Genomic DNA, 24186 nt, shown 5'->3' with positions numbered 1-24186 from the left:
GGGAAAGGACTCATCTTTGTGTGCAAGAAATGAAATCCATGTAAAATGTGAAAAATCATCAACGATTACAAGACCAAATTTCTTACCCCCTAGACTAGCAGTTCTAGTGGGTCCAAACAAATCCATGTGAATTAGTTCTAAGGGTTTTGATGTTGAGACTATGTTCTTAGACTTGAAAGAACTTCTTGTTTGTTTCCCTAATTGACATGCAGCATAAATTTTATTCTTTTCAAAGTCTATTTTTGGTAGTCCTTTGACTAGATCCTTTGTAATTAATTTAGAGATTAAATCCATGCTAGCATGCCCTAACCTACGATGCCATAACCAACTAGTCTCATTGACTTTGGGATTCATGGCTACAAGTCATTGACCATCCTTCATGGTGAGATCATCAAGATCTACCATGTAAACTTTTCCATGCCTATGTCCTGTGAGTATGATCTCATTATCAATTGGACTACTAATTATGCATAGTGATGATTCAAATGATACTTTAAATCCCTTGTCACAAAATTGACTTATACTTAATAAATTATGTTTTAGTCCATTAACTAACAATACATTATCAATAAATGAGGAGGGTGATATGGAGATTTTACCAACACCAATGATTCGGCCTTTAGCATTGTCTCCAAATGTGACTACTCCTCCTTCTTTTGATTCCAAGGTGACGAAGAGACTCTTGTCACCGGTCATATGCCTTGAGCAACCGCTATCAAGATACCACATTCTCTTTTTATTTCCGGCTGCAAGGCATACCTGCAAAATGATCATGTGAAGCTCTTAGGTACCCAAGTTTTCTTGGGTCCTTCGTGGTTAGTGTGGTTGGTTCCCTTAGGCACCCATACTTTAGTTATGTTTTTGGCTTTCACAAATGTACTCTTGTTAGTTTGGATCTTTCTTTGAATACAAGAGTAGGCTTTATGTCCATTCTTTCCACAATGAAAGCATGTAGGTTTTTCAGTTTTTACATCTTGTGCTTTTATGAAGAAATTCTTTAGATACTTTTGTTGTTTGTTAGTTTTATATCCTAATCCGGCTTTATTGAAAACAACTCTTTGATTTGAAAGAATAAGATTTAGTTTTTCAGAACTTTGTGTAAATTTTTCAACAATTGGTTTGTACTTATGTACCTCGTTCTTAAGATTCAAATTTTCTTTAACTAGTTCTTCCTTATCCTGTTTAAGAGATTCAACATTTTGTGCAAGTGAGGTATTATTATTGAGTAGGGATTTTATTTTTAGATTTAATTCCTTAATTAGTGTTTTTGCCTTTTCATTTTCAATGCTAAGTTTTGAATTTTTGATTTCTAGGTCAATAGTGTTAATATTTTTAATGCTCTCTTTTTCAATTAATAGGTTCTCAATATCTTCCTTCAGTTTTTGATTAGAGACTTTTAATTCTTTATTCTTTGCTCCTAACATACTACAATCACCCATAAGTTCTTGAAAAGCTTCATACAATTCTTCTAAAGTAAAATTTATAGTTGGGTTTTGACATACCTCGTCGTCTTCGAACGCCATGAAGCATAAATTGGCGGTCTCTTCCTTCTCTTCCTCGGAGGATGATGTGTCACTATCATCCCATGTTGCCTTCAATGCCTTCTTCTTCTTCTTTCCAAAGTACTTCTTTTGTTGAGGGCATTCAGAACGAATGTGTCCCGGTCTCTTGCAATCATAGCATATGATTGGGTCTCTTTCTTTTTTTTTTTCCTTTTTCCAATCATTTCTCCCTCCAAACTTTTTCCTAGGGAAGGGTTTCTTTTTCCTCATGAATTTTTTAAACTTCCTAACTATCAAACCCAAGTCCTCGTCCTCACTTTCTTCCTCACTCTCACTACTTTCTTCTTCACACACACTCAAAGTAGCCTTGAGTGCAATTGTCTTCTTCTTTGGCAAATCATCTTCATGTTGCTTCATCGTGAGCTCATGCGTCATTAATGAGCCCAAAAGTTGTTCTAGCCCCAAGGTGTTGAGGTCTTTGGCTTCTACGATCGCCGTGACCTTTGCTTCCCATGCTTTTGGCAAAGACCTGAGAATTTTACTCACAAGTTCCGGGTTAGTATAAGATTTATCCAAACTTTTTAGACCATTAATTATATCGGTAAAGCGTGTAAACATGCATGTGATGGTTTCATTGGGTTCCATCTTAAACAACTCATATTTGTGAACTAGAATGTTCACTTTGGACTCCTTGACTTGATTTGTACCATCGTAGGTAACTTCAAGCCTATCCCATATTTCCTTAGCGGAACTACATGTGGAGACTCTATTAAACTCATTTGTATCTAAAGAACAAAATAATGAGTTCATGGCTCTAGAATTGAGTTGAGCCATCCTATCATCATTCTCATCCCAATCCTCTTCAGGTTTGGGAACTCGAATGCCATTAACCATGTGTGATGGTTCTTGTGGTCCCTTGACTATAACCCTCCACGAGGCATAGTCTTGTGCTTGAATGAAGATTCTCATTCTAGTCTTCCAATAGGTATAATTTGTCCCATTGAAGAGTGGAGGTCTATTGGTTGCTTGCCCCTCGGCAGGAACATTGTTAAAGGATGTTGCCATCTAGATCTTTGGCTAAGACGGTTAGGTCTTTCAAGAAATACACAGAGCACCCGCTCTGATACCACTTGTTGCCCAGAGATGGTCACCCAAGAGGGGGGTGAATTGGGTGTTTTAAAAACTTTTTGACTATCTAAAAGTAAAACACACAAATATAAGAGCTAAAGCAAGAATAAAGCAATGAAGACAACCAATCGCAAACACAGGCTTTTATAGTGGTTCGGAGCCTCCACTGCTCCTACATCCACTCCCCAAAGCACCTTTGGGAATTTCCACTGTAATCCACGATTACAGTACGGTAGTTTTGCGAGTTCACTACCCAATTCGTTGTTTTACACCGGGCTCACAACAAACCCTAAAACCCCCAATTTAACCTAGGCTTGGGACGCCTTTCCCTTGTTCCAAGTCCCTTGACTGGAACAAGCACAATGTTAAAAGAGTTTTACAAACAATTGAAAAGCTCTAAATAAGCAAATATGACAATGATAAACAATAGAACCCGGAAGAATCCTTTTGCCGTTGGAAGCATGGGAAATGGTGATTCTTCCGATATGGATCGCGTAGGTTTGAGTGTGAGCTTTGAATGCACGAGCGGAAGAGAGTAGTTGAGCTTGAAATCACTTGGGAAGCTTGAAAGCACTTGATTTCTTCACTTGAATGCACTAACTCCCTTGAACCTCTTTTTCTTTCTTCTCTCTTGAATGATTTTGCTTTGGGTTGGTGAAGAGTTGTTTAGAAGCACTTAAGAGGTCCCTTTTATAGCCCAAAAAGCAAATATAGCCGTTAGAGATAAAGTGAAGGAGATTTGAAATTCAAACCAAACCTGAAAAGTTGTCAGTCGCGTCCCAGGCATTCCGGGGACGTCTCCGCTTCAACGAGAGACGTCTCGGCTACAAGATTTTACTTTTTACGTTGTCTGGGGACGACTCGGCTCTTTACGGGGACGACTCTGGAATTGTACCGTTTGAATCCTTGCCTTTCTGATTTGCTGAGAGGGTCGTCTCTGCACTTTACGGGGATGTCTCGGCTTGTTTGCACTTTTTGAATGGGGACGACTCCGCTCCCTCGAGGACGACTCCGCTTCTTTATCTCAGAAAAATATGTCTTCTGGAATTCCCTGAGAGAGTCGACTCCGCTCTCTCGGGGACGACTCCGCTTCTTTATCTCAGAAAAACATGTCTTCTGAAATTTCCTGAGAGAGTCGACTCCGCTCTTTCAGGGGACGTCTCCGCTGCCTTATCACCGAAAAAATCATTCTCTGAAAAACCCTGAGAGAGTCGTCTCCGCTATCTAGGGGACGACTCCGGAGATCTGCTTTTTACTTGCAGGGACGACTCCGCGTATGGTGGGGACGTCTCGCGCATGTCTCTTGAAAACTGCCTTTTTGCCGCCACTGAGAGAGTCGACTCCGCTACTGAGAGAGTCGACTCCGCTATCGCGGGGACGACTCGGCAGGTGCCGGGGACGTCTCCAGACGTGCCAGTTCTTCCTGTTTGTGCCAGAGACGTCTCTGAGACTATCAGGAGACGTCTCGGCTGTCCCTGAACTTTTTCTTTCATCTCAAAAAATTCTTCAATAAATTCATAAAAATTATGGGAACTTGCCTAGACATTTCTTAACAATATTCTTAATAAAACACATGAATTTCTCAATTAAATTGTTAAGATAAATGGAATTATACTCTAGTGTTTTGTATTCATCAAAATCCATTAGGGGGTCAACAAAAAATATAGTGAAGGTAATTAGAGTCTAATTAATATTCCTTAACTATCGCCCCGGGGGCGATGGTTAGCGGGATCCTAGTTCTAATAGAGGAATTGCTACGGTACTCTTTTATATTATTTTGTAAAAAGTTAAGAGACTTCTTGACCATCCAATGGGTTAGAATATGTAAGATATTTTATTGGTAATAGGTCACCAACAAGTTACCAGCTTCTATATATTTTAATTTCTTTTCAAAGAAAAATATTTTATTATTTATTATTTTTTCATCTTCACCGATCCTTCTCTCAGATCTTCTCCCAAAAACCTCTTCCAATGAGTGATCTGTAACTATTTCTCTATCAATTTTGTTGTGGAAATGCATATTTTTTGGAGATTTTTAGGCTCATTTGGGTGTAAATCTGGGTTTCTTGAGATGATTTGGTGTTTCTTAGTAGCGGCGGCAACGTTGGATTTAGGATTCCAGTATGGATGATGGTGAGGATGATGAGGTGGCAATTGTGGCTGCTGTTGATGTTCAAGAAGTTCAGATGAGGTTGGTGGTGGAGCGGATGGAGAGGGTGTAGGAGGATGTAGCGATGGAGAGGTTGATTGTCAAGGTTCGATGGAAAGAGTTGAAGGCGATGCTAAGCTCACTATGGTGGATGGTGAAAAGGAATTGCATCCGTTGCTGTGTGACATCCGCGAACTGGTGAGTGATTTGGATTCCTTCCAGGCTGTCCATATGTTTCGAGAGGCGAACGTGTGATGTCACCTTGTTTGTTGCTCGACACTCCGGAGCGGTTCTATGGACGTGTGATGTAGTGACCTCTCCTTGTTTAAATCATTTTTTTTGAACTCGATTGGCTATACCCTAACACGAGTTGTATAAGCTGCTGCTGTACCAAAACAAAAATAAAAAGAAAAAAAAAGAAGGAATTGCATGGGGGAGGAGGAGGTGAGGGATAAGGTGCTAAACTGGAACTGTGCTCTTCTCCCTCTACCCAAGATTGATGCTCCTTCTTCTTCTTCTTGCCATCAATTACTGCCACTACATTGACCCAGCTCCACTTATTTTATACTCGAATGCACCGGCCTCAATAATTGCTTTCTTCACGGTGACCATTCTCGATATCAGCAACACCCACCTTGGCTCCACAATCACATCGGATGACATCGCCATGCCCAATACTTGGACATCCCCCGCATCATTGCAACGACCAGCAATTGCCGCCTGGCTGGAATTGCCCACATCGTCCTTCATCTTGACTTCTGATGGTAGCATGGCCCTCATCTTCTTTGCCAACGCCTCAAATTCCACACCTATAAGCACAAAGCAAAGATCTTGGCTAGTTGTGAACACCGACCGGAGGAGTTTAAGTGGATCATAGCTTCGGATGATAACAAGGCTGCCTATGATCGATGGAGGTGACATTGTCAACATGGTACCTGCTGAACTTTTTTTCTCGAACTTGAGCCCGATGAGGATGAGGTCATCGAGGGAGAGGCAGCCACTGAAAAGGCCGTCATAGCGATGATTATGCTAGAGTCGAGGTCGCTACCAAGGGGGAGGCTGCCCTTGAGGTGGAGGGAGAGGCCGATGAAGCGGATGCTCAAGGTGCAAATGGTTGCAATGTCGGGGTAGCTCCAAAAGGGTTGCGGTTAAGCTTGGCAGTGATGAAGATGACAGAGGCTTGGATAAAGACCTCAGTTTTTAGACATCTCGAGTGTTGACCCAAAGATTGATTTTGATGATCACAAAATCTTGAAGTATAATTACTAATGGTTGCGTTACAAAAAGAAAGATAATTTGTTTTGCAAGGAATATAGCAAGTTGGAAGAATGCAAGAAGGCCTCAAAAGTTCTCAAGAAAAGTTGGAAGAAAGCCACACTTCATTGGCCCAAGTTTCAAGCACAAAGAATTCAATTTGGATGAACAATTCTAAAGAAAAAATTCAAAAGAACAGTCCTCGAGTCGACTTCTGAAAGCTTAGAGTCGACTCTGGCACTTTGGAGTGCCATGTCACAGCGCTACAGTGCTCAAGCCGACTTCAGCTACAGTGCCGAGTCGACTCACTACAGTGCCGAGCCGATTCACTCTCAGTCAGGACAGAAAGCAGTTTTCAGCGCTACAATGTCGAGTCGACTCGCTACAGTGCCGAGTCGACTCTAGCTACAGTGCCGAGCAGACTCCTATTCACGAGCTGACTCCTGTTTCAGCCGAGTCGACTCAAAGGTCTGCGTAAGTCGACTCGAGCACACTGGGAGGCATAACAGCTAGTTTTTTTTCGACTCCAACAGCTCTATTTTTGTCTCTAGCATCTAGATCTTTGTTCCCACGCCATCCAAAACTATAAAATCAAGGGAAGAGCCAGGAGAGAAGAAGAAGAGGGAAAGAACACATAGGGAAGAGATTTGAAAGAGATTTTAAGAGAAACCTTCCAAAAGCACAAAAGGGCCATTCAAAGCAAAAGAGAGAGAAGAAGAGCATCTGAGTGAATTCTAAAGCTTCCTCTCCAACTATGTGCTGCCTCAGTAATCCTCTACCTCGTACGAAATTAGAAGAGGGTCAAGTAAAGGAGAAGCCGAGTTCTTTCATCTGCAAAACTTGTTTGAAGGCTTCTTCTCTTTACTCTATTTGTTTATACTGCTATATTTGCTTGTTTGAGAAGTTTGCATTTGTTTTCAACTCCTATTCTGATATCTTGTAACTTGATTCATTCAAAAAATTGAATCAAGGGGTTAAGGTTGTTTGTGAGCCCGAAAAACAAACGTTGTAAAGGTTTTGGTTGGTGAGCCTTTGGAAAAACCAACTGGGTTGGATTGTGAGCCTGTGAAAACAATCGGGGTGGTTCTAGTCGGTGAGCCTGTGAAAACCGATCGAGTTTGTTGTGATCTCGTGAAAACAACAAGTTAGGTTGTGAACTTGTAAAACAACCGGACTGTAGTCTTAGGATTATAGTAGAATTTCTAAAGAGAGCTTGGAGAGTGGACGTAGGTGCAGTGGGCACCGAACCATTATATATTTGTTGTGTTTGCGATACTTTTCTTTCATTATTTAATTTTCTCACTTATTTACTTAGACAAACGCCTGATTGAATTGCTCATTTAATTCATATTCGCACATCCTTTAGTTGCAAATATATTTAAATTGGTTAACAAATTTTCACTTGAAAAATTTGCATAAAGATTTATTGAATTGCATGCTTTGGCATACTTAGACAAATCCTTTATTGAGCCTATATATCCGTTGCTTAAAAGTCTTAATCTTGATTAGATTAGAATTAATCTGTTGCTAAGTTTAAATTCCAGTGTGCATCCATATAACTTAGCTTAATTAACTGAAAGTTTAGAAGTAGTTGAAAAATTTTAAATTCCCAATTCACCCCCCCTCTTGGGCTGCATTTACTGGGCAACAAGTGGTATCAGAGCAGATGCTCTTCCATTATTTATAGTCTTAACTGACTAGAGCCAAAGATTATGACAGCCTCGCATAACATATTATTTGCTGAGGGACTTTCCACAAACAGACCTTCACTGTTTGATGGAACTAACTATATTCAATGGAAAGCTAGAATGAAAATCTTTGTTCAATCACAAAACTATGAGTTATAGAATATTATAATAAATGACCCTCACACACTCTTTCAAGCTGTTAATGAAAAAGACTTAGTATAATTGAATGCTAATGCTATGAACATACAATATTGTGCTATGAATGAAACTGTATTTAATAAAATTTCTGCATGCTTATCTACTAAAGAGATATGGGATACTTTAGAAAATATTTATGATAAATCCCAGATTAGCTCACATGTGCTTCAATTACATACTAACAGTGAGACTGCAGGAAAAACTTTTGAATCTCCTAATCAAGAAGAAAGAGCAACAAATGAAGAATTCGGTTCTGAAAATAAGGATCCATCCTCAAACACCAAAAAATTCAAAAGCTTCTTAAAGACAAAGAAGAAGAGGAAGCAAGAAGAAAGAAAGAAAAAAATTAAAAGCAAGAAAGCCTTGACCAAGAGAGAGTCAAGCAAGAAATTGAAAGCTAGGAGCAATAATAAACTACAAGAGGTAACTAACTTGTGTTTTATGGCACAAGAAGATAAAGTAGAATCTAAATCTAATTTTACACGAAATGAATTTCATGAAGAATACTCTTATGATGAACTATTAAATGCTTTTTATGATTTGTATAGTGAATATAAAAAATTGTCTATGAAGAACAAGAATCTTAAAAAGCTAAACATAAAAATTTCAGAAGAAAGAAATTCTATTGTTGAAATACAAGACAAATTAAATTCTAAAAATGAAAGCTTAAGGTTAAATTCAAAAAAATTGATTCAGAAAAATTATAACTTAATTAAAGAAAACCAAAACTTTAGCGAAGAAGTTAACCAATTGAAATATCTTATTAACAAATTTATTGTAAGTTTAGAAAGATTAAAATGATGTTTGAAAGCCAACATACTATTTTTAATAAATCAAGACTTGGCTTGACTTCCTTGTTTAACAATAAATCCCTAGAGAAAAAGGTTATCAATTCACCAAACAAACCATCAAATAGGATAACTTATTTCAAACATGAAAAGAATGGGCATAACAACTTTACCTATCGTTCTAACATAACTAAATCAAGTGGTAAAGTTATTACAATTAAACAGATTTAGATTTCAAAAGGAACCATATGTCCTAACCTCCAAAGATCCAAGCAAGCATGGGTACCTAAAATAAATAACTAAAATTATCTTGTAAATGTGTCAAAGCAGCCCTTGAAACTCATGTGAAACTCTTAACTAGGTGCCATGACACATGACTTAAAAATGAATTTTATTTCATCATTTGTGAATGTAATTTCATATCTTGATATGCTTAACTTTGTAAATTCAGTTATGCTATTGAATATTTACTAAATGCCTTATATGTATGATAAATTTTATCTCAACAATCTTAGCATAAAATCTTCTAGTGCTTGCATGATGATAAGAAAACAGTGAATGAATATGCATAACTTTCTTCCTTGAGTTTTTCAAAATCTAAATTCTCTCTCGAGTATAAATGTTTGATGCTGATTTCATGCCTTCATGCTAAAACTTTATTGAGCATAATCCTTATAAAATTTTATTTCATCTTTTGTTGAAATATGAATGCAATTTATCATGATAACATTGTATCATTCATTCCTTAAGTAATTATCTAAAATGTATTATGGTTTGCCCCATAAGACTCATGTGTACAACATATGTTAAATCATAATCATCTCAGATTGGTTCAATCATAAATGATTAATGTGTTACGATCATAATGAGAAACTCACTTAAAAATTTTACAATAACAAATTGTTTTTCTCCCTTACAAGTAATTTTCAAGACTATTCTAAAATCCAAGAATAATAAATCTGATCTTTAAAGTGTTTCATTGAGTATAATCATTGCATCCATGATTAATATCTGTCTCTAAAATTATTTCAAATTTCGCTGATTAATTTTAACTCATCATGTTTTGTCTGACCATAAAAATCTTTTAAAGCTTGAATATTAATTCTTGTGAACTATCTCTCATAAGTCAAAAATAAAAATTTTATTTGCTCTAAAAGAAGATTGCTTATCTCCCTGAAACATGATTATATGTGTTGAAAGCTAAATCATAATCAGAATTTTGATAGAGACAACTGTTTAAGATAATTCAATTAGAACTTAACTTGTATACTCAATTAATTATCTTAAGCAAATAGAATCTAAGCTAAATTGATTCTGAAAATAAGAAATTGATTTGACCTTGATGAATCTTCCTATTGCCTCCCATGCTTATCTTTGAACTATCTTGCTTAATGAAACTATCTCTTTAGTTCAAGTGATTTGTGCTTGCTTATATTTAGGCAATCTCTTGGATAGAATGACTCAATATTCAATTATTGTCATATCTTATGTTGAGTCATCTAGTTAAGTAATATGTTGCATGAATGTTTTGTATCTTGAAGAAACTAATGATTTTCCTTCAAGAAAGAGAAAGATTTTGCTAATAATGCAGCATCTATGAGCAAGAAATGAGAGATTTCAACTTAAAGGATACCTCCACGTAAGGTACAATAAACATTCACATGCAAACAAGAGAGAGGACCTTCTTCAGCTAAAAGTTTATACATAAGAAATCTAGTAGGTATTTGACTTGAAGAATGCAGAATGAATCGGTAATTTTAGATACCTTTCTTGCAAATTAGCTGAGCAAAGTCAATAACTTAAATCCTATTGTGGCATTATTAAAATCTTTGATTACTAATTTCTTGATATCATGCCTACGTATGTATTGATTAACTTATGCTTTTGGAGACTGTGTCATGGTTTGCCTAAATTGAAAAATACCTTTGCCTATGTGATGCATAACCATAAAATATACAAGTTTATGCTTCAAATTTTGATTCAAAGTAACTTGTGATCTTTGAGCATAATGAAAATGTTGTTTGCTTGCATGATGTACATTTATATGATATGCAGCATATTAGTATACTTCTTTATTCTGCTCTTTTATGTAAATCACTTGAAAATAACAAAAAGAGAGAGATAAAGAAAAGAAAATGAACACTGTTTAGGAGAAGTAAAAGCTAAGTAAAAATAAATACTCAAATCTTAAGCAAAACAAGCAAAGTATACTTGGCATATTTGTGAGACTTGTATGAGCAATCTTTTGAAAGGGATAAAATTTTGAAGTCTTGTTGAAAAATCTAAAAACTTGCCTATAATTGGAACAAAATAAAGTTCTTTAGAAATATACTTAATAAAAAATTGGTGATTACTAAAAGATTCCATAGATTTTGATGAAATCTTTACATGATTAGAAGCCAAAGATCACCATTTTCATTTGACTGCTTTATGAGCCTTATATTTTGTTAGATGAATAGATAGAATGCACTTCTATATGGTTATATCATTGAAGAATTTTTATGTAAAAATAACCACTTATATTTGAAAAATATTTATTACAAACATGATAAACTACTATTTAATTTAAAACAAGCACCAAGAGCATGATATGAAAGTTTAAGTAACTTTTTGATAGAAAGTAATATTGATAAAACTATGTACCAAAAAGAAAATTCTGATATCGTAATTGCTCAAGTATATATTGATAACATTATTTGTGGTGCTACTAATAAAACTTTATGTGAAGTTTTTACTAAGCTCATGCAGTATGAGTTCGAAATGAGTAGAATGCATGAACTAACTTTTCTCTCGAATTCCAAACTAAGACAAACAAGAAAATGGATTTTCATTGGTCAAAGTAAGTTCACAAAAATATTCTTATAGAAGTTTGGCATGAAGAAAGGTATGTCTATGACATCATTTTGTAGGGTTTGAAAATGATGAGCAAAGTAAATTCTATTGTTTGAAGCTGTATTATTATATTATCACTACAACAAGAAAGAATTTTGGCGACTCTATATTGCCGACGCTACATAAAAGCGTCGGCAATTTTTTTTCTTGCGACAATAACCACCGACGCTTGTAAAAAGCGTCGGTAAAAAAAGGTTCCGCCGACGCTTTGTATAGCGTCGGCGTCGGCGGCCTATTACCAACGCTTATAAGCGTCGGAATATTTATCACCGACGCTTATAAGCATCGGCGTAGGAAAAAAATACGACGATGCTTATAAGCGTCGTCGGACTTCACTCTTCCCCACCACAAAACCCAATCGACCCCCTCCCTCCACAGCCCATAGCCCTAAAACCTAACTCACGGCGACTGACCCCCCCCCTCCTCAACCCTTTTCACTAATCTCAGCCAATCTCCTCCGACGAGCGACCCCAAATCGCGTTCCTCCGCCGCATCCCCTTCCCCTCCTCCCCCTCTCCGTTGGCCTGCTCTCCGTGGACGACTTCCTCCCCCTCCGCCGTAGAGCACTCACACGGCGTTTGAAGTTTGGAGCCAGCAAGGACAAGGACAAAGCCAGGTTTGGGATCTTCTTCTCTTGCTTCGATCATAGGATTGTAATCGCTACAATGGCAGCTGTGACATTGTTTCTTAGCATGGATGGCATGTAGGGTGGTAGTCTGTCTTGCTGGAGATGATAAAAATAATGTTGTTTTTATTCGAGCTTGTGATCTAGGTGTTATGGATTTTCTTCTTTTCTTCTTTTTACTTGAGCTTGCAATCAGCTTCCATAGTGAAGTTTAATCAACACTTAAGAGTATGAAATGAGGCGGCCAAAGGGAGGAAAAACACTCGCCAAAATCTTCCATCTAATAGATGGTGTCCAGATCCAAAAAAAAAAGCCATTTGAAAAAAATTACCTGTTTCTATTCCTAATCCAGAGAAATCCTAACTTTGCATTCTCCGCCGAGGTGCATAAAATCTCTTTTCTTCTCATTCTCACGATCTGATCCTTCTCTTAATGTTTCCTCCTTTTGTATTTTTTCTTACATGCCTTCTTTTTCTTCTCTTTCTTTGCATAACTTAGTCATGTATATTAATCTTATATTAATCTTATATATACTTTCCAGACTTTAATTCAGTCAAACATCTTATCTGACCTAAGAATTAAACCATGAACTTTGTCATGTAGTTGAAAATTTCAGATGTGACCTGGAATTAACCCCTCGTCACTACTTTTGTTAGTTCTATGTCCTTTTTTTTGAAGGGGCAGTTCGTATTGATCATTTCAAAGCAGAATTCATATTTGGATAACTTTAAAATGTATATTGGGTACTTTAAATGTTGAAGCTTAGTGAACCATCATATCGGACTCATTGGTATAGGCAAATTTGCCTCTTCATGCTTGTTGCACTTACTGGTAGATTGACCTTAGTGACCTTGGCACTTTAGGGTACCTGGTCTGCATGTTGTTTTATGCTGCTGCCCCTTTGAGTTCAATTAGTGTCAAAACAAGAATCTCCTGAGATTACAATTCTTTTTAGGATATTGTTCTATGGTTCTACATCATAAATTGGTACATACTTGTTCAATTATGGTTTAGATAGACTGTTACTAAAGGTGGCATGATTCATCTAGTGAACAAATAAAATGGCTTTCATTTTGCAGGTATCTTCTGCAAGAATGTTTCACCCCACACGTTTGTGTCAATTTTGTTGAATCATGATATTATGTTTTATATTTGTCTTGGTACCTTATGATAGAAGCTGGACCCATTTATGAAAAAAAATCAGGTATCTCTTATCAATTCAAGTCCAATCATACAGTGGTCAACAAAAGAGCCCATGGATCCCCTATATATATGTTTGTTTGGAAAAGTAGACAGTGCTATGTGATGAGTGTTTGGTGAGTGAAAACAAGCTGTTTGTGCAGAAGGAAGTGTGAAGAGTGTTTGGGGAATGAAAACAAGTTGTTGGTATAAAAGGAAGTGATTGATTCCCAAGGTATTCACATGCGTTATTAAAGGCCTATCCCTCTTAGAGGTTCTCTGGGTTATCTAAGCTAGCAAACAATATTCAGTAAGCGAGCATATGTTTATTCCTTTTACTGGTTGACTATAATGCTGGAAATGATCTTACAGTGATATTTTAGTCTGCGAAGCAATTCCAAGCATATGTTTATTCCTTTATGGGGTTGATGATAATGCAAAAAACAATCTTGTTAATGCATTTTAGTCTAAGAAACAATTCAAATGAGTAAAGCATCATAGGTTTAGATTGAAAAATATGGGATCATGGAAAATGATCTGTAATATCAATTAATGACTCAAAGCTTAATGCATGATTCCCTCGTATGGAATTTGAATAATTAATTAATCATTGAATAATTAATCATTGCTTCTATAAAATTTTAGGTACCCACGATGATAGAGAAAAATTGTTCCGATGAATTAATAGTCATTGCTCGAGGTCCGAACGATATTGTCAATAGATATGATAGGTTTATTAATAATAGTTTTAAATTTCATACTAAAGAACGTGAGAAATTTAGAAAAATCCAAAACAGTGGGGTTATGGTTGAGGCAGACGGAAAAACTTATTACGGTGCCCTAAAGGATATTTATGAGCTGGATTATTATGGAAACTTTAATGTATTACTATTTCGATGTGATTGGGTGGATATAAACTCATCTAGAGGTTTGAGACAAGACATAAATTGTTTCACACTTGTAAATTTTTCAAAGTTGATACATACCGGTGTGCTATTGAAAGATGACTCATTTATTTTTTTCATCTCAAGCTTGACAAGTGTTTTTTGTACAAGACTCAAAAGATAAAGATTGGTCTGCTGTCATTAAGACTAAACCTAGAAACTTGTATGATATGAAAAAGGATTTGAAGAGGAGGATATTGAGACTTATACTCAGTGTATGCCTTTTAATATTGTGCCGAATGATGGATAATAAGAGAGTATAGTTTTGTAATGGTAAAAAAAATTTACGATGTATACATTGACTGATGTATTTTTTATTACTAATTCATTTAGTATTCAATTAATATTTAGCTGATATTGATTCATTTTCATGCATGGTAGGTAATAAAATGCATCGAGGAAAATGATTCAGAGATGTGGAGTTCTAGCAGTCTTAGGTGGGATCTTCTTCTGCTCAGTCCATGCGATCCCAGCAGCCCCAGCAGCACGAGTCCGAGTCTCAGCGTGAGTTCTAATCTCAGCACGATCCAGGCCAGGAGGTTATGGATGACATGTAGATCCAAGGTAATTTGATTTAAAGTTCAGTTCTGTTACAATCTAATTATTTTAATTAATTTGCCTCCAATGTTTTAATGGATATTTTATTATTTTTTATAGATGAACAGGGGAGAGTGAGGACGACACGGGGTTCTTCTCGAGCACGGGATGTGTGGCAGCTTCGTGAGGATGAAAAGATAGTCATCAGATGCAACGAACTAGGGCAGCCCATCAAGAGGGCTGGAAACCTTTTATCAAGTTTCTTAGGATCGGTTGCGCGTAGGGGTCAGTTGTGTCCGCTCAACTATCATAAGTGGAATGATATGCTTCCTTCTTATAAAGTTGAGCTTCTTAAAGTTGTACAGGTAAAGAATTGAATTTAATATTGTTAATTTGATACATACTGTATGTCAATTTGCTTACTATTACAATCTTAATTTTTCGATTTAATATTGTTATAACATTCTTTACTTTGGTGTAGAAAAAGTTTATGCTCCCTCCAGAGAGCCATGATTGGGTGTTAAAGTCCCTCAACCGCAAATGGAAAGAATATAAGTCGAAGTTGAAGGCCGACTGGAAGCACGAGGGTATGACAGAGGAGGAGGTTGCTTGTGTTTGTCCTTCTGATGTACACCCTCATCAGTGGAGGGAGCTTGTTCACTATTGGTTTTCCGAGAGAGAACATATTGTGTATACTCTCTCAATACCTTATATAATGTTTAATACATTTAATATATTACAATGTTTATTTTTTCGTGGTAGACATATTCTGACATTGGTCGAGCCGCACGAGCATCTTAGATAGTTCCTCACACTTCAGGCTCGAAGAGTTATGCGAGGCTCAGAGCTGAATTCATAAGTTTCTTTGAAACTCTTGTATCATATAGCATGTACCATGATATATAGCACTTCCAATATACTTTTTGTTGTAGATGGAAGACCATGGGAGAAAACCTGGTGAGGTGGAGTTCTATAAGATGACTCACACCCACCGAGATGACAGCTTTATCTGGAAAAAGTCAAGAGATATAGTTGTATGTATTCATTAATAATTTGTGCAATGATTTTTCATGTATTTTAATTTTTCAAAAATTAATTTGATTGTTTTTGAGAGATATAGGATAGAGCTACATCTCTTATTTCATAGCGTATCGGAGAGTCATCTTCAATCGGCAACACCAGATGTGTTGAAGCTCCGGTGTTTACCGAATTGATGGGCTCAGAGTGTTATGGTCGAGTAAGGGGTTATGGCGTTGGAGTTACCCCCACACAATTGTCTGCAGTGGGTAGATATACTCAAGATGCTAGACAGAGTAGTAGCACTGCAGAGGTTAATGATCTGAAGGCAGAGATACAAGAGTTGAAGCAGAGCCATCAGACAGAGATACAATCTTTGAGGGCTCAGATTGATCGGGTTACATTTTTGTTGCATCAGTTTATCCCTCCTCAGGTAACTTACATCTACTTGAACATTTTACATAAGTATTATATTTTTTTTAATGGGCCTAATAATTGTCATATTCTTAACTTCTTAAGTTTTTTTTACAAGTTTCTGATACTTCAACTGCACGTAGAGATGATGATGCCATCGACCCCTAAAGCTTTTATTTTGGAGTTTTATTTGTAATTTTTTTATGCTTTTCAAAGTACATTGTAAACATAAATTGACATTATAAATGTAAATTGACAGTAGACATTGTAAATGTAAATTGACAGTATGAATATAATTTGACAATATGAATATTTGGATAAATATGTTTGATTGTGACATGTGTATATTACGTTTATTGTGTATGCGATTGATTTTGTAAATAGAATTTTATAATTTTTTAAAAAAATACAAAAAAAAATTTATCCTAACGACGCTTTGAAGCATCGTTAAAATCGTGAAGAAATATCAATTAGCGATGCTTTAAAGCAGGACTTAACGATGCTTTAAAGCGTCGCTACTTTTATTTGCACATTTAGCGAAGATTTCATGCATCGCTATGTTATGCATCCCTGGTGACGCTTCCCAAAAGCGTCGCAAAATTACCGACGCTTTTTAGCGTCGGTAAAGCATTGCTAAATTCCGACCCTTTTTAAAGCATCAGGAAAGATTTTTTTCACCGTTGTATAAGCGACGCTTTGCCGACGCTTTCTGAAGCATCGGGAATGTTTTTACCGATGCTTTTAAGCGTCGGTAATGGCCAAAAAAAGCATCGAAAATGCCCAATTTTTTTGTAGTGTATACATCTTATAGGCCAAATTGTATGCTTATTTCGTGCTTATATGCAAAGATATCAAATTGATTCTAATGAGTCACATTTAATTGATATCAAAAGACTCATAAAAATCTGTTAAGAAAATAAAATCTAAGATTATGAATTAATGAAATACTTAAGATTTTTGACATCAAACAAGATTCTCATAAGATGTAATGATTCTAATGTCAAAAATTTAATGAAGAATCCAATTCTGCTCTCCATATTTAATTACATGAAAATAAGACATTATTTCATAAAAGATCACACTCAAACTGAAAGGATCATAGTTGGATCAATTAATACTAAAATTACATATTTAAATGAGGAGAGTTTATATGAAAAAAATTAATTTTGATCCTTGACATGATTATTCTTAATGCTTTAATACATTATGTTATGACTTAATGCATATTATGTTTTGCATATAACATGTGGCAATTATAATTTGAAATGTATTTTAACTCTACACAAAAGTTTTTACTTCACCTTTGTCTTCGAAGTAACTTATGTTCCAAAACTTAATAAAAATGGTTTTCACTTGCAAAACGTACTCCTCAATGATATGTATTTTCTGAATTCATTGACTCTCCTTGTACTTTTCTGATTTTAATGAATATCTTCTTAAAAATAAAAGAAAAGAATAGACTGAATTTGTAATTTAGGCAAAATGAATTCATTTTGATTTATCTTCCATCTTGCCTAAACTTTGGTACATAATGTCCTAATACATGTTAAATTGCTCCAATCTGTACCAAAATTTATGTTAATTACAAAGATTCTGAATGTGCTCTAATATTATTGAAATATGTGTTTTCAATCTTAGTGATTTAAGATGAGCTACAATGTAAATGATACATATATCAAATTATAACTTTGAAAGCTTTCTTGAAATTTTTTTATGAAATTTAGAATCTGATTTTGTATAAAAACTTAAACTTAATTTAAAAATGTTTATATCGTTGCATCTTTGTAACTTTAGTTATATGCTTCAATGATTGTATCATTTAGGAGAATAACTCAATATGATTCCTAGATGAAAATTATAACTTAAGAAAAATAAAATTAATTTTGATGCCTTGGTTGATTGCTCCGATATACATCTGAAACGTATCATTTCTTATCTTTAAAGTATACTAAAATTAGTCTAAATGATGTGTCTTTCAATTATCTTAATTGCAAACAAATATTTCTAAATATATGATTTTATTTTGATATTAAAAAGATTCATTGTATTTCATGTATACATTAATTGCTGTGAAACTATGATTAAGAAATTGAGTTATATAAATATACACTTCAATGATCATCTATATGTTTTCTCTCCTGCATAATTAATGGCCTTTATCATTAAAAGAAAAAGCTATTTTTTTTAAAGAAGAGTGAATGATCTTAAAGCTAGAAACATTTCAACTCACTCAAATAATTTTTAAAGGAAAGAAAATATAATAACTTTTGAAAGAAATTTGAGCTTCAAAAGAGTTATTTTCTGATTAATATTTCAGTGCATATTCTCAAAAATTAAGAGGAAGCATGACTTGTTCTTGAAAAATTAAAAAGAGTGCTATAAATTTTGAAAAATTTTAGATCACTCTATATTCTTGATATCATAGAATTTTAGTTTTATTCACACTTATCATTAAAATCTGAAATTCAACAAAAAAAATGATTAAAAAAGAATGCATGTTTTGAGGGGGAGCTTTAGATATTCAATCTCTTTGCAATATGCATCTTATTCAAAAGTCACTTTCATTTGATGCATATCTTCAATGTTTTATAGATTGATTTTGATAAACCTCTTTGTGTTGCCACTGCTTGTCTTAGTTATATAATAGATTATACCTTGAGTTTAGTTGTATAGAGTTTTTCTTATCTCAAATGAATATGATTTAATACTTGAAAATATGCTCTCAATAGTTTAAGACTCATAAAAAACACATTTATGAGATTGACAATTTGAATATTTTATTGAAAATTATTTTTAAATTCTATTCTTAAATGGAATGATCAATTAAGAGAAAAAAAGAAAATTTCAGAGGAAGAGATTATATGGAACTTAATCGCATAAATCTATAACTAAAGGCGAGAGAAAGAATACTAAATGAGAAATAATCCTAATACTCTCCAATATGTATCATCTGAAATTTAAATCTAAAAATCTTTATGATACACCTTGAGACTTGCTATTTGGTTAATATATCTTGTGCATCAATCATGAAACAAATTGCAATTCAAATGGTTGATCTTAAGTGCCTCTAATTTAATAAAAAAGGGGGAGAAAAATAAAAGTGAAAAATCAGCTTGGAACGTAATATTTTATGTTTGATTCATGATCATTGTTGTCGATATCTGAAAAGCATGAATAGATCTCAAGAGGCTTACATAAATGAAAGAAGAAATGAATGTTCTTAAAAGCTAAATCATTAAAAGTTACTCTATGTAAATTTGGCAAAGGACTTTTAGTATGTTTTTAATGTCTAATTGGTTTAAAATTAGTATCAATTTAAGCAGATTTTTGGTATCAAGCTTTGTGCTTCATTGAATATCTTTTGAAAGTTGAATTTTCATCTGTACTTAATTAGTAAATTATTTGTTGTGAAGGATTACATCTGTCTTAGTATCGAAAATTTACATTGGAATCTATTAATGAGTTCTTATTGGTTTGCACTTTAGAGTTTCAATCCTATGCCAATTCATTTTAATTGATTTTGATGCTATTCTCTTTAACGGCGTAAAAGAAAGTCTTTAAAAAAGCTATAAAAGAACTTTCAAAGCTTTGAATTTTATGTATGCTCTAAGATATATCATAAATGCATAAATTTATATTTTAGTATTTGTGCCCCAATACTTTTATTATCATAAAAGAACTTTAAAGTTATTAAGAATTAATGATCCAACATGATGTTATGTTTTTCTAGTATATAAGTTCTGATCTTATACTCTAAAAATTAATTAGATTGCTCTCATGTTGCTAAATACTTTATATATTGGATAAAAGATCTTAAATGAACAAGCTTTCATACTTGTTATTAAAGATCTTTCAAAAAAAAGAGGTTAGATTTCCATTTATACTTTCTTTGAATATCATTCTTGACACTCCTTGAATTAATTTGAAAAGGTTCTACTTGTACTTGATTCAAAAACTATCTTTGAAATCACATTCGATGTGCTCTCATTATAATTTGCTCTAAAATCATTTTAATTGGCTCTGATCTATGCTCATTAATCTTGTTCTGACATTATTGCTTTGAGTTATATGATTTATATTCTTGCAATAATTCGATATGCATTGACTGAAAATTAGAGTACAAAAAGGGAGAGAAATATCTGAGTATAATTTATTGTTTTATGCTTGATGTTTCATTATTTTGCAATTTTTTTTGATGTTGTCAAAAAGGGGGAGAAATATTTGAGTAAGAGTATATGCTCATAATGTTTTATGTGTTTTGAATGGAATATAAATCAACATAGATTGAAATGTATTGATTGGGTTAAGCTGATTAAATCTAAAGCATTATCATGAAGTATGTTTTAAATATATATGTTTTCTACTTCATGCAACTTAGTTATGCATTAGTTCTAAGATATAATCTATTTTATATTGCATATACTCCAAGTTTTGTCATCATCAAAAAAGAGAGATTGTTGACCCAAAGATTGATTTTGATGATCACAAAAACTTGAAGTATAATTACTAATGGTTTTGTTGCAAGAAGAAAGATAATTTGTTTTGCAAAGAATATAGCAAGTTGGAAGAATGCAAGAAGGCCTCAAAAGTTCATAAAAAAAGTTGAAAGAAAGTCACACTTTATTGGCCCAAGTTTCAAGCACAAAGAATTCAAGTTGGAGGGACAATTCTAAAGAAAAAATTTAAAAGAACAGTCTTTGAGTCGACTCTTGAAAGCTTAGAGTCGACTCTGGCACTTTGGAGTGCCATGGCACAGCGTTAGAGTGCTCGAGCTAACTCCATCTATGCAATAAAGCAAAGCATTCCTGTAGCAGTAGCTCTTCTGCTATGAGTTCATCTCGTGGTCGAGTTGACTCACTACAGTGCCGAGCCGACTTACTCTCAGTCAAGACAGAAAGTAGTTTTCAGCACTATAGTGCTGAGTCGGCTCGCTACGGTGCCGAGTCGACTCCAGCTACAGTGCCGAGCAAACTCCTATTCACGAGCTGACTCCTGCTTCAGCCGAGTCGACTCAAAGTCTGCGCGAGTCGACTCGAGCATGCTGGGAGGTATAACGGCTAGTTTTTTCTCGATTTCAATGGCTCTATTTTTGTCTCTAACGGCTAAATCTTTGTTCCCACGCCATCTGAAGCTATAAAATCAAGGGGAGAGCAAGGAGAGAAGAAGAGGGAGAGAACACATAGGGAAGAAATTTGAAAGAGATTTAAGAGAAACCTCCCAAAAGCACAAAAGGGTTATTCAAAGCAAAAGAGAGAGAAGAAGAGCATCTAAGTGAATCCTAAAGCTTTCTCTCCAACTGTGTGCTGCCTCAGTGATCCTCTACCTCGTGCGAAATCAGAAGAGGGTCAAGTAAAGGAGAAGCCGAGTTCTTTCATCTACAAAACTTGTTTGAAGGCTTCTTCTCTTTACTCTATTTGTTTATATTGCTATATCTGCTTGTTTGAGAAGTTTGTATTTGTTTTCAACTCCTATTCTGATATCTTGTAATTTGATTCATTCAAGAGATTGAATCAAGGGGTTAAGGTTGTTTGTGAGCCCGAAAAACAAACGTTGTAAAGATTTTGGTTAGTTTGCTTTTGGAAAAACCAACTAGGTTGGATTGTAAGCCCGTGAAAATAATCGGGGTGGTTTTACGGTGAGCCTGTGAAAACCGACCGAGTTCGTTGTGATCTCGTGAAAACAACAAGTTAGGTTTTGAGTTTGTAAAACAACTGGACTGTAGTCTTAGAATTATAGTGGAATTTCCAAGAAAGCTTGGAGAGTGGACATAGGTGCAGTTGGCACCGAACCACTGTATGTTTGTTGTGTTTGCGATGCTTTCTTTCATTGTTTAATTTTCTCACTTATTTACTTAGACAAACGCCTGATTGAATTACTCATTTAATTCATATTCGCACATCCCTTAATTGCAATTATATTCAAATTGGTTAATAAAGTTTCACTTGATAAATCTGCATAAAGATTCATTGAATTGCATGCTTAGGCATACTTAGACAAATCCTTTATTTAGCCTATATATCCGCCGCTTAAAAGTCTTAATCTTGATTAGATTAGAATTAGTCTGTTGCTAAGTTTAAATTCCACTGTGCATCCATATAATTTAGCTAAATTAACTGAAAAGTTTAGAAGTAGTTGAAAAGTTTTAAAACCCCAATTCACCCCCCCTCTTGGGCTGCATCTACTGGGCAACATCGAGGGAGAAGAACTCGGAGCCTAGGCCACGAATGTGGGAGTGGGCATTGATAGGTCGATTCGGTTTAGGTTCCGACTCCTCAAGAGCCTCTTGAGCTTTGCCATTGCAACAGAAAGGGAGAAGAGAGAGCGAGCTCCAAAGGTGAATGGAAAGGGAGCGAAGAATGAATGGGCGCTCTTTCCAAAAATGCTCATTTTTTCTTTCCAAAAGTGTTATTGAATCCAAGTATTTCAATTCATAGGTTAAAGGCCATGTACTCCTTCCATAGGCAACCTAGAAATCTAGTCGACAAAAGAATGCACATAGGAGTGCTATGGAGAGAGCCTCCTCCTCGAGATTCGCAAGGCCATGAAAATATTTTCTAGCCATCCAATCAAAGTACAGTCGCATGATAATAAGAGAGAAGTTGCCTTGAGTGTGTCCGAGCAACCAGGATTCTCCGCCACACGTAGGCTGCACTGTAGAGTGCGGTGCAACTCTAGATGGTCGTCATGAGGAGATGGACAGCTATCAAACAATATGTGCTGTGTATGATACGATACGAACCATATTTGATGGCCGTCTATTTTTTGATGGCAGTTATCCATGGCTGCATAGCATTCTATGGCGCTGCCCACTGCCAAGTATCCATGTTCGTGGGCAAGAGGTTTTGAATAGAGTTCGCGCGCACAACTAGTCTTGGGGTGTCAAACTCCTAAAGCCTTTGGCAATATCCCAAAGAATAGAGCCAAGTCATGTGCATCCATTATGAGCCCCTTGTGTGATGTCAACCGATAGTAACACAACCTCATCTCTTTTCCTCCCATGCATCAACAAGAAGCTACAACTGTGATGCCAAAACATTTATCACGATCACAAGTTAAATATTAAGATAAAAGATTTACATAGTGAAACCTCAACTTATCTTGCTTATGACAGCCACATATCAGAATTATTCATGTAAAAGTCCAATGAGATCAAGCCCTCAGAAGGATTTATAATTATGCTAATTCGTATGCCCTCATTTGGATGGTTATATTGGTATGAAGCGGTGCCAGGAGAACCATATCTTCTTGATCGACTCGGTTTGGGTTTCTCATCTTGACGTGATCGCAGGTGTTGCTGGAAATTGGACCCAGGGGCGACCGTGAGCCGAGAGGGGAGGAGCTCCGCTGCTGGAACAGTAGGTGGCGGCGCATCGGCTGGTGGCGTCCTCCTGGAGGATCCTGCAAGAAAACCGGTGGCCGGGATCTCCGGCGCCGGCCCTCCGATGCTTAAGTCAGAGGGGGGCTAGTATATGAGTGGAGTAAAAGAGGAGAATGTTTGTTCCTGTGTGTGTGTCCGTCCCTTTTTCTTTCAAGGCTTCAAGGACTTCCGCAACCAACTGCGGCGACTTCTTCCAGACTTCGACCTTAACCTGCTTCAACCAGGAGCGGGGGTCGAGGAGTCGGAGGCGGAGACGGAAGCTCTGGCAGCTGACGGGGCTGCCCAGGAGGGCCCGGCCAAGGCGCCCAAGGCTGCTCCCGAGGCCACCGAGGCAGCTCCCGAGGTTGCCGAGGCTGCTCCCGAGGCCGCCGAGGCTGAGGTAGGAACCTCGATCGCAGAGGAACCAGCCGTTCCTGAAGTCGCCGAGGACAGTAGAGCTGAGCCTTAAAAGTTTTCCGTTCTCTTTACTTTTGTAAATTGGGATGGCCTCCAT

At 35.9% G+C, this 24186-nt stretch overlaps 1 pseudogene; it reads right to left on the bottom strand.

Moving 5' to 3' along the window:
* Positions 1 to 5104: 5104 nt before the first annotated feature.
* Positions 5105 to 24186, bottom strand: LOC108511782 (homoserine kinase-like; annotated as a pseudogene).

The sequence above is a fragment of the Phoenix dactylifera genome, chromosome 16 (assembly GCF_051530095.1).
Source record: "Phoenix dactylifera cultivar Ajwa chromosome 16, Ajwa_hap1_PhDact_Kaust_v1.1, whole genome shotgun sequence".
NCBI classification, from domain to species: domain Eukaryota; kingdom Viridiplantae; phylum Streptophyta; class Magnoliopsida; order Arecales; family Arecaceae; genus Phoenix; species Phoenix dactylifera.
The sequence above is the reverse complement of the archived record's forward strand: the minus strand, read 5'-3'. Positions and strand labels throughout refer to the sequence as shown.